A 9,416-nucleotide genomic window follows, 5' to 3' on the forward strand; every position below is an offset into this window, starting at 1 on the left:
CTCTTACATAATTTATTTCTAGCTGTCATTAATGAAAACTATTATATTCTTGTTCGGTTGCTAGAATATAATTTTGAAATCTTTGATTTGGGATTCTGGAACTTGAAATCCAGATTACAGTTTCTGAAATTTGTTTTGGGACTATTTGGTTCAAATTTTAAAATATTTGATATTTGAAATTCGTTATTCCAAGGCCGTTTGGTTCAAAATACGAATATATGGCTCAAAAAATGAGTAATAGAAATTACAGTGAGAAAGGTGATCAATATCCCCAATTTTTCAAGGCTATTCATGATGCTTCTAACTCCACACATGCCAAAAATGTCAATTTTCATTGCCAAATTAAAATTCAAGAAAAAGTTAAAATAAAGACGAAAGAATTTAGATATGTGTGGTACTAGTTATATTATTTAATCCAAACATATGAGCAAGTAATAGTGAAAATTTTTCCCCCGATTTAAAAAAAAAAAAAAATTTCAAAAATTTGTGCAAAAATAGGTGCCCCCAAATGGACATCCAAATATCAAACCCAATTAAATTTTACTTTAGTTGAAATCCTCATTTTTAAAAAATGGGATTTAAAATGGAGATTAAAATGAGAGTTCCAAATAACAAGTGTTTTGAAGAATTTGGAATTCTTGTTTTGGGAGTCAAATGAGGATACCGGATTCTACTTTTCCCAATTCCAATTTTGATTGTGTAGACTCAAACAATGTATTATAATTTTTTAAGAATTCTGAATGCCAATTCCATTCTAATTCCAATCACCAAATAGACCCTAATATACAACAATTTTTATGATCTCTTCACCCTAGATTTTGGAAGTATTATATATTAGTAGAAAGGTTAATATTTATAGCTAGGCAAACTTTTTATGTAGTTTTACTTGCCCATAGGCTAAGTACTATTGTGACACTTTTGCATTTCATTTTTTTCCCTTTCAAGTAGTTTAAATTTAATTATAAAATGCTGTAAAATTTTTTAACTTAATTGTTTCTATAAAATATTTTTCTATTATTTGATTCGATGAATGATTTTAATTCTTATGTAGAACGGATTTTATGAAATGATAGTTTTTAAGAGTTATAATATTAATATATTTATATTATACAATAAGAAATGCTATATATATAATAGCATTTCTTAAAATATTGTAATAATTATATAATATTTTTATTAATTTAAATATTCTCTATATTATAATAAATAATAAATTTATTAAATGAAAATTAAATTTATACTAAAATTAATGATAAGTACTAAGTCATTATATGACACATGTTCAATCTACCGCACACTAGTTTGTCAATGTCAACCAATTGTTTTCCACTCACAATTAACCTCAAAAGTGCTATATTATCTAACACATTGATATGAAGCACGATACGTGTAAGGTTGTAACAATGTCATGAAAGAGAGTCCAATATGAAACAACAACAAAGTATTTTCTAATAATATGGAGATCATTATAAACTATTAGAAATCTTTCTTTCTAAAGACCATTTAGATGATTAAAATGCTTTTAATTATTCACCTTAAATCATGTAAACCATTTACAGGCATGGCTTTAGATTGCTTGCTTAACAAATATCATGTTTGTTCCCTCAATGAGTATGATAAGACCTACGTTTCAGAGAGAAAAATCTTCACTCTAAGAAAGGAAATATTAAGAAAAGAAAAGAAATGTATGTAAGAAATTATTGTTGGTAAAGTGGAAACAATTTTTTTTTTTAAATTTGAAAGATTATAATAGAGTTGTGGGGGAGATGAATTGTTTTACAATGGTATGTACTATTTATGATGCCTCTTGATTATTGTTTTAAATGATTTACATTTAAAAATAATAATGATTTAAGTTTAGAGGACTGTGATTTAAAGGGATTAGATTGAATTTTTTTGAATTGAAGTTTTTAAATTAAATATGAGTTAATGAATTCGATTTAAAAAATTATGATAGCAATATCATAATTTGATTTGTTATAGAATAATGACATAATTTAACTTGTTATGAAAAAATATCTCTTATTTATAATAATTCCAAATCTTCAAATTATCACCAAAAATTAATTCACTTGGTCTTTTAAGAAATCAAACAATAATTTTAATTTGTCATTTTATAATATGTAATTTTTATTATTATCTTTTTATAAAAGGATGCATATACGTCTACATACATATATGCACACATTCATGTATGTATACATATATATGTATTATATGTGTGTGTGTCATAGTGTGAATTAATAGTTAAATTGTAAATCTATTTGAACATTCAATTTGAAAAAATGACTTTTCCAATCATAAAGATAAAAAATTATCTAGTCCAAAAGTTACACTCTTACATAAAGTCAATTCAAGATAAAATCATAGTTACACCACCCTGGGGGATGGGGGGACAAGTTTCCGAGATGGAGACAAAGGGGCCTTAATTTGGGAACGACAAAGGGTTGTGGTGGGGATAGGAGGGGTTGTGTATATATACATATGGTACTTTAAATGCTACTTATGAAAAGATGTATTGCAATATAAGATACGAAGATGTAACAGAGTAAATACTTAAACATTGGATGGAACTGGGACAAACATTGAACATAAATAGTTGAATCAGTAAATAAAATAGTCAACATTCCTTGGTGGAGGTGGTGGAATCCCCCAAGTCCCCATGCATCCAAGTCTGGGAGGATGCGTCTCTGTGTTACTATGAATAAAATTTAATTTTGGAAAATTCAAGATCTAAGATTGCAAGTACACAAATAATATAAAATAATTTTTTAAGATTCTGTGATCATTCATTTTAGCAATAAAAATCATCAATCAAAAACATTAAAAATTTTGTAATCTAAAATATATATACTCTTGAAAACAATTTCAAAATTCAAAATTTTAAAATTACAACTGCAAAGATAATATGAATTGATTCTTGACTATAATTTAATCTAAAAATAAAAGATCATAAATCAAATTTTAATAATATACCATTCATCAACTTATTCGGTAGTCAGCAGCCACTGCAATACCCACTGTAAATAAATATATTATAGATTCATAGAAACGTGTAGCTCTATCTGTACATTGACTATCTCTTTCTTGTTTCTAGCATAAAATTCAGATACCAGAAGAAAGCCTTATGATCCATCTGCTTTGCTGTATAAGAAAATGGATATGAGTAGCAATGATATCTGGTATTATTTTGCTACAGGCGCCTTGGCTCTTATTATAACAGTATTTATTGTTAAGAGGAAAAGAGTGAAGCTTCCTCCAGGGCCATTTGCGCTACCCTTATTAGGGCATCTTCATCTGCTGAAACCCAACCTCCATGAATGTCTCTCTACTCTTTCCAACAAATATGGGCCTCTCATGACTCTCAAATTTGGCATGAAAACATCAATTGTGGTCTCTTCTTCAGCAATTGCAAAAGAAATCCTGAAAGACAATGACCAGACTTTTGCAAACAGAGTGGTTCCAGTGGTAGCCAGATGTCTTGCATATGATGGGTCTGATATTCTATGGAGTCCCTATGGACCCAAATGGCGCTTCCTTAGAAAAATCTGTGTTAAGGAGCTTTTCTCTGCAAAGAGCATGGATGCCCTAAATCCTCTGAGAAGGGAAGAAGTAGGAAGAACAATTGAGGGTATTTACAAGGATTCTATGAATGGAATCAGTGTTGATGTGGGGGCTAAGGCTTTTGCTACTTCACTTAATCTTATTACAAACATGATGTGGAGTAAAAGTGGTGAGAGGGTTTTGGAATTTAGGGATCTCTTGGCTGAAGAACTTGATGTCTGGAGTGTCCCCAATTTTTCAGATCTGTTTCCCTTTTTGGAAAGCTTGGATCTGCAAGGGCTTTATAGAAGAATGCATAAAGTGTTTGTGAAGCTTGATGGGCTGTTTGATAGGATTATTGATGAGAGGGTGAAGGGAGAAAGTGAGGGAAATGATTTTCTGAAGCTTCTGCTTGATCTGGTGAATAAAGGTGTGGCTGAGGAGGATGATATGGGCAGCTTTGAGCTCACCGTGAGGGATGTTAAAGCTCTGTTCCTGGTAAGTTATTATTAAGACTTTCTGTTATAAAAGCGAAATTGAGATTCAAGATTAAAAAATTATTTGGTTTTGCTGTTGGCAAGATGTCTCATCTCTTAAATTCTGGAGAGACTTGAATCCAAATCATGAAGCCAATTCATCTATTTTGTTTTATTTCTATCAGTAGTATTTCTTCTCACCTGTTATTCTCACGCTTCTTGCAAAAGTGCATTCAAATTTATCTTACATTATGAGATATTACCACTTGTTTGGAGATTATCGCAATTGTTTTCTGGATAGATTGTGTTTGTATTATTTTTATTGACATTTCAGATATCATCAGAATGTTAAGAGCAAAAGAAGAGTAAAATCAATTGTATATTACGATTTGCATCAATGTTATAGATCATATTTCATGATCCAAACATTTCTTCTATGACCTGTTCTGCCCATTCAAATCTCTTACATTATGAGATATTACCACTTGATTGGAGATTATCGGAATTGTTTTCTGGATAGATTTTGTTTGTATATTACGATTTGCATCAATGTTATAGATCAAATTCATGATCCAAACATTTCTTCTATGATCTGTTCTGCCCATGTCTCCTTACAAAAGTTTATCTACATTTGTGTCATATAACTATTCGATTGAAGACTCTTTCTAGTTTCAATATATTAGGACTCCCTCTTATAAAAGTGAGAGTATTTGAGATTCGAGATGAAAAAATTATTTGACTTTAAATCCGTGAGATTAATTTTGTTTATTTTACCAAAACAGTGTATCAATCTTCAGGGTCACCATTGAGTCACAGACTTTTTTTTTTTTCCATCAGTAACATTTCCCCTGACCTGTTCTGCCCATGCTTCTTGCAAAAGTACATTCAAATTTCACTTACATTGTGGCATATTACTATTTCATTGAAGAATCTTTTGGATTTCGATTGAGTCTTACTTTTTCCATCGATCTTTGCAAAAGTACATTCAAATTTCACTTACATTGTGGCATATTACTATTTCATTGAAGACTCTTTTGGATTTCGATTGAGTCTTTACTTTTTACATCTATGGATCGCATTTCATGACCCAAACATTTCTCCTATAACCTGTTCTACCCATGCATCTTTATACTTTTTGTTATAGATCATATTTTATGATTCAAACATTTCCTATATAACATGGTATTACTACTTGATTGGAGATTGTTTATAGTTTCTGATACTTTTTTATTGGAAATTGTTTTTAGTTTTTTAATTGTGTGTTTGTTTTTGCATTGATCTTTTTGTACGATGGGAGTATGATCTGAAATGTTAATGGAAAAATTAATACATTATCAAAATCAGAAACTATCTCCAATCAATTCGTAGATTATGAAAAATTAATGCATTTAATATTATACTTTCCAAATTATGATTTGTTGGTTTATTGATATTACTACTTGATTGAAGATTGTTTCTATTTTCAATTATATGTTAGTTTTTGCATCAACTTTTTGTATGTTGAATCATAGAATGTGATCTGAAATGCTGACGCAAAAACTGACACACGATCGAAACCAGAAACAATCTCCAATCAATTCATAGGTTATGAAAAACTAATGTATTTGATCTTTTATAGGATATGGTGGGTGGATCAACGGAGACCACGTCCTCTACAGTGGAATGGGCAATGGCAGAGCTCCTACAAAATCCAGAGCCCAAGAGGAATTGAAACACGTTGTGGGTCTTGACCAGAGAGTAGAGGAGCACCACATATCAAAGCTACCATTAATGGAGGCAATAGTAGAGGAAACCCTACGTTTGCACCCTCCAGTCCCTCTGCTTGTTCCTCACAGCCCAGATAAGACCTGCCAAATAAGTGGATATGTCATTCCAAAGGGGGCTGAAATTATGATCAATGTGTGGAAAATTCATAGGAACCCACAAGTATGGAAGGACCCATTGGTGTTTGATCCAGAGAGATTTATGGAGGACCCTTGTAGATGGGAATACAATGGGCGTGAGTTTGATTATATTCCATTTGGGTCAGGGAGAAGGATTTGTGCAGGAATTCCCATGGCCACTCGGATGGTTCATTTTACATTGGCTTCTTTTTTGCATTCTTTTGACTGGTCCCTGCAATGTGGAGAGAAGTTAGACATGTCTGAGAAATTTGGGTTTGTCATGCATAAAGCAGTCCCTCTAGTTGCTTATCCTAAACCACGGTTATCCCAAGTTCAACTTTATTAGATAAACATTAGCAAAAGGGAAAATAAATTGCAAATGAGAGGTGGATGATAGGAGAAATAAAGGCAGAAGAGCAGCAAATGAAATAAGTATTATGTTTATGTAAAATGCAGGGCGAATTTTGCAGCTTAAACAAGAAGAGTTAAACAATCTGCAGGGAATGATGGTGCTGTTGAAAATAATCTCGATGATCTTAAAGACAGGAGTTTTGTTTTTGGCTTTTTTTGGGTTCTCTGACCGTCAGTTGAAAAAAATGTGAATTCATAATGGTGGTAAGTACATTTTTCTTGGAAAACCCAGAATTGAAAACTGATCATTCAGTGCTGGGAAATTTATACGTGTGCAACCAAATTTCAAGATGATTCAACATAGATGACACAAATCTCTGAGCCATTATGAATTTGAAAGAGAATAAATTAACGAAAAGCATAATAAGTTGCAGATGCCAAGATGTATCAAATTATTGTGAAGATACGTGTGTTTACCTCTATACATGCTAACACATTTCCTTTAAAAAGAGAATGAAATGTACATTGTTATTATTGAATGCTTGAGGATCACTGTCATAAATACCAGATTGAATCAGAGAGATTGGTCTGCCGTAGAGGTCAAGACTATGTTCATATTTATTTGCTTTCAATTGAAAAATCAGTGAACCTATATATATCATATCTCTGGTCAAATATCAATTAAGGATACACTGAAGTTTATGATAAGAGTTTTGGAATGTTGATGAATCAAGGGTTAGCATGTCCATTTCACAAGACTTATATTATCGTGTTAGATATTGAGTACAAATGAAACTCGATAGTTTAGTCTCTAGTCTCTCTTTAGTTTTTTTTTTTTAAATTTTAATTTTTTAATTTTGACTAAAAGAGGGGTAAAATTTTTATTGAATATCAAAGAGAGCTGAACAACACAAGAAACAAAGAGAACTACATAGCTTTATCCTGGTCCACAAGTTGATCCAGCATCTGAGATAAATCAAGTGGAAGCATCCTAGGATCAAGAATGTTCCAAGCCGGCCTCTGCTCAGAGGCCCATTTAGCCAGACAATCAACCACACCATTCCACTCACGAGGGATATGCATAAAAGACACAGAATCCAGAGAATTGCATAACTGAATGATCTGCTGAATAACCAGAGCCAAATGCCAATCCACATGCACAAGGTTCCTATTATGCAATAAGTTCACAACCACCTGCGAGTCAGTCTCACAGATGATTCTTTTCCAGCCACGTAGACAACACTGTTCCACTGCAACCAAGATAGCCAGGGCTTCCATGAGGTTATTAGTATGGTAACCCTTGTATATAGAAAACAAAAACTAGATATCACCAGAACTATCACGCCCAACTCCCCCAATATTAGCTGAACTAGGATTTCCCCGCGAAGAACCATCAGTGTTGATTTTAAGAGTGCCCACCTCAGGAGGAGACCAACGTCCCTAACGATTAACTCGCTGAGGGTGTTTCTTAGCTCTATTCCCAGAGCGGGTGTGGGGTATCGAGGGAGAGCAACCCTGAAGAGGTAAGGAGAGGCGAGAGTAAATACTAGCATCAATAGGATACAAACCCCCATCGATGTCACATTTAGCAAGGAGTGTTTCCTGAAGAGAATTAACAATTCTCCCCCACAAGTGCTTGATCTCAAACTGCAAATCATGAAAGATCCTTCTATTCCTCTCAAGCCAAACATGCCATAAAATAAGGGAAGGGCTGATAGTCCAAGCAACTTGAAGAAAAGAAGTCTTGGAATCTAGTCTCTCTTTAGTAGCCACCTATCAATTTATTAATTTTATAGAAGGAAGAATGTTTTTCTAAGAGGAAATTAGTGCACATTAATTGAATAATTCATACTAATCATTTTGATCAAGTAATTAATAGATAATTGTGAGTAATAATTTGGATAAATTATTGGAAAAATTGAGTGCGGATAGTGCATTTTGTTTGTGGAATAACAATGGAAAAAAATTGTGAGTTTTGTTTTTTTTAGTATTTAAAATTTTAATTAATTTGTTTTAGTATTTAAAATAATTTTATTTTTTTAAAGTAAAAGTTGGGGAACCAATATAATATTATAAATATATATATGAAAAGCATTCTGATTTAAGGGTTCTATTGGGAAAGAATTAGGAAGAAAACCCAATATCCTTGCCAAATTACAATATAGAAAAAGAAAGAAGACATAGAAAATATCCGATCACACCTCAGCTAACTGGTGATGTATGCTTTTCAGAAGACCCTATCCCAGTTTCACCTTAGTCAACCTATATATTGTGAATAGTTTGACAAGCGAGGAGCTGTAACAATTGACAAACTCTTACATGCTGATTTAAACTAGTTTAGAATATATTAATTTCCCCAATTCGAGAATCAAGTTTGAGATTTGGTCTACTGAAAAAGACTCAATTAAGTTTCTGTCACATCCATGTTTTGATAAGCAGTTAGCCACCTCATCACCTTCTCTTAGCATGAGTGTTATGCAAGTATCTTGAAACCACTAATGTGATGTAGGTACGCTCTGATACCACTAATGTAGGTACGCTCTGATACCACTGACGAAGGGCCACACCACCCTTACCAACTCACAACCAATAATGCAACAATATAAAGACAATTTTATTATACCTGAAAATTCAATAGCAATTACAATAACATTTTTCCAAGATCTCTCAAGATCCAATCCAAACCCAAGCTAGTCCAGATCCACACTCTGGTAGAAACCTCCAAGATCTCAACTTGTGCTCGCAAGCCACCAAGCAATCTCCTTGTTTCTAAACCGCAGCCACTAGCTCTTCTCACAAACTTAATTCAAGATCCAAGTGTAAACTGCCTCACATTCGGCGCTCGGTCTACACACTCACAACTCCACCATAATCCTGTTGTAAACTGCCTCACATTCGGCGCTCTGTCCACAGACTCAGGAAAACTCACTCTTCACTTCCTCCTTCTCTCTCACACCTTGAAGCCTTCACACTTTCTAGCTTCTACTTCTCAAACTTCCCCTTGAGCTTCATTTAGAAATGCTCATATGCCTTGCTTAAATAGGCACTTACCACCCCATGCATGACTTATCCACAACCTTCTAGAATTCCTCCACAACCTTCTACAACTTCTAAAACTTTCTAAATATTCATAACTTTTTAGAATTCTACCCACTCACCTTGA

General features: G+C 32.9%; 1 pseudogene across 1 annotated transcript; it reads left to right on the forward strand.

The window, feature by feature from the left end:
* Positions 1–3,036: 3,036 nt before the first annotated feature.
* Positions 3,037–6,264, forward strand: LOC149551251 (geraniol 8-hydroxylase-like; annotated as a pseudogene). Its single transcript, XR_016352712.1, has 2 exons — positions 3,037–4,041; positions 5,638–6,264. The product of XR_016352712.1 is annotated as a geraniol 8-hydroxylase-like (transcript).
* Positions 6,265–9,416: the final 3,152 nt, after the last annotated feature.

Source organism: Cupressus sempervirens, chromosome 6, assembly GCF_028749045.1.
Source record: "Cupressus sempervirens isolate cs-2001-9-10 chromosome 6, ASM2874904v1, whole genome shotgun sequence".
NCBI classification, from domain to species: Eukaryota; Viridiplantae; Streptophyta; class Pinopsida; order Cupressales; family Cupressaceae; genus Cupressus; species Cupressus sempervirens.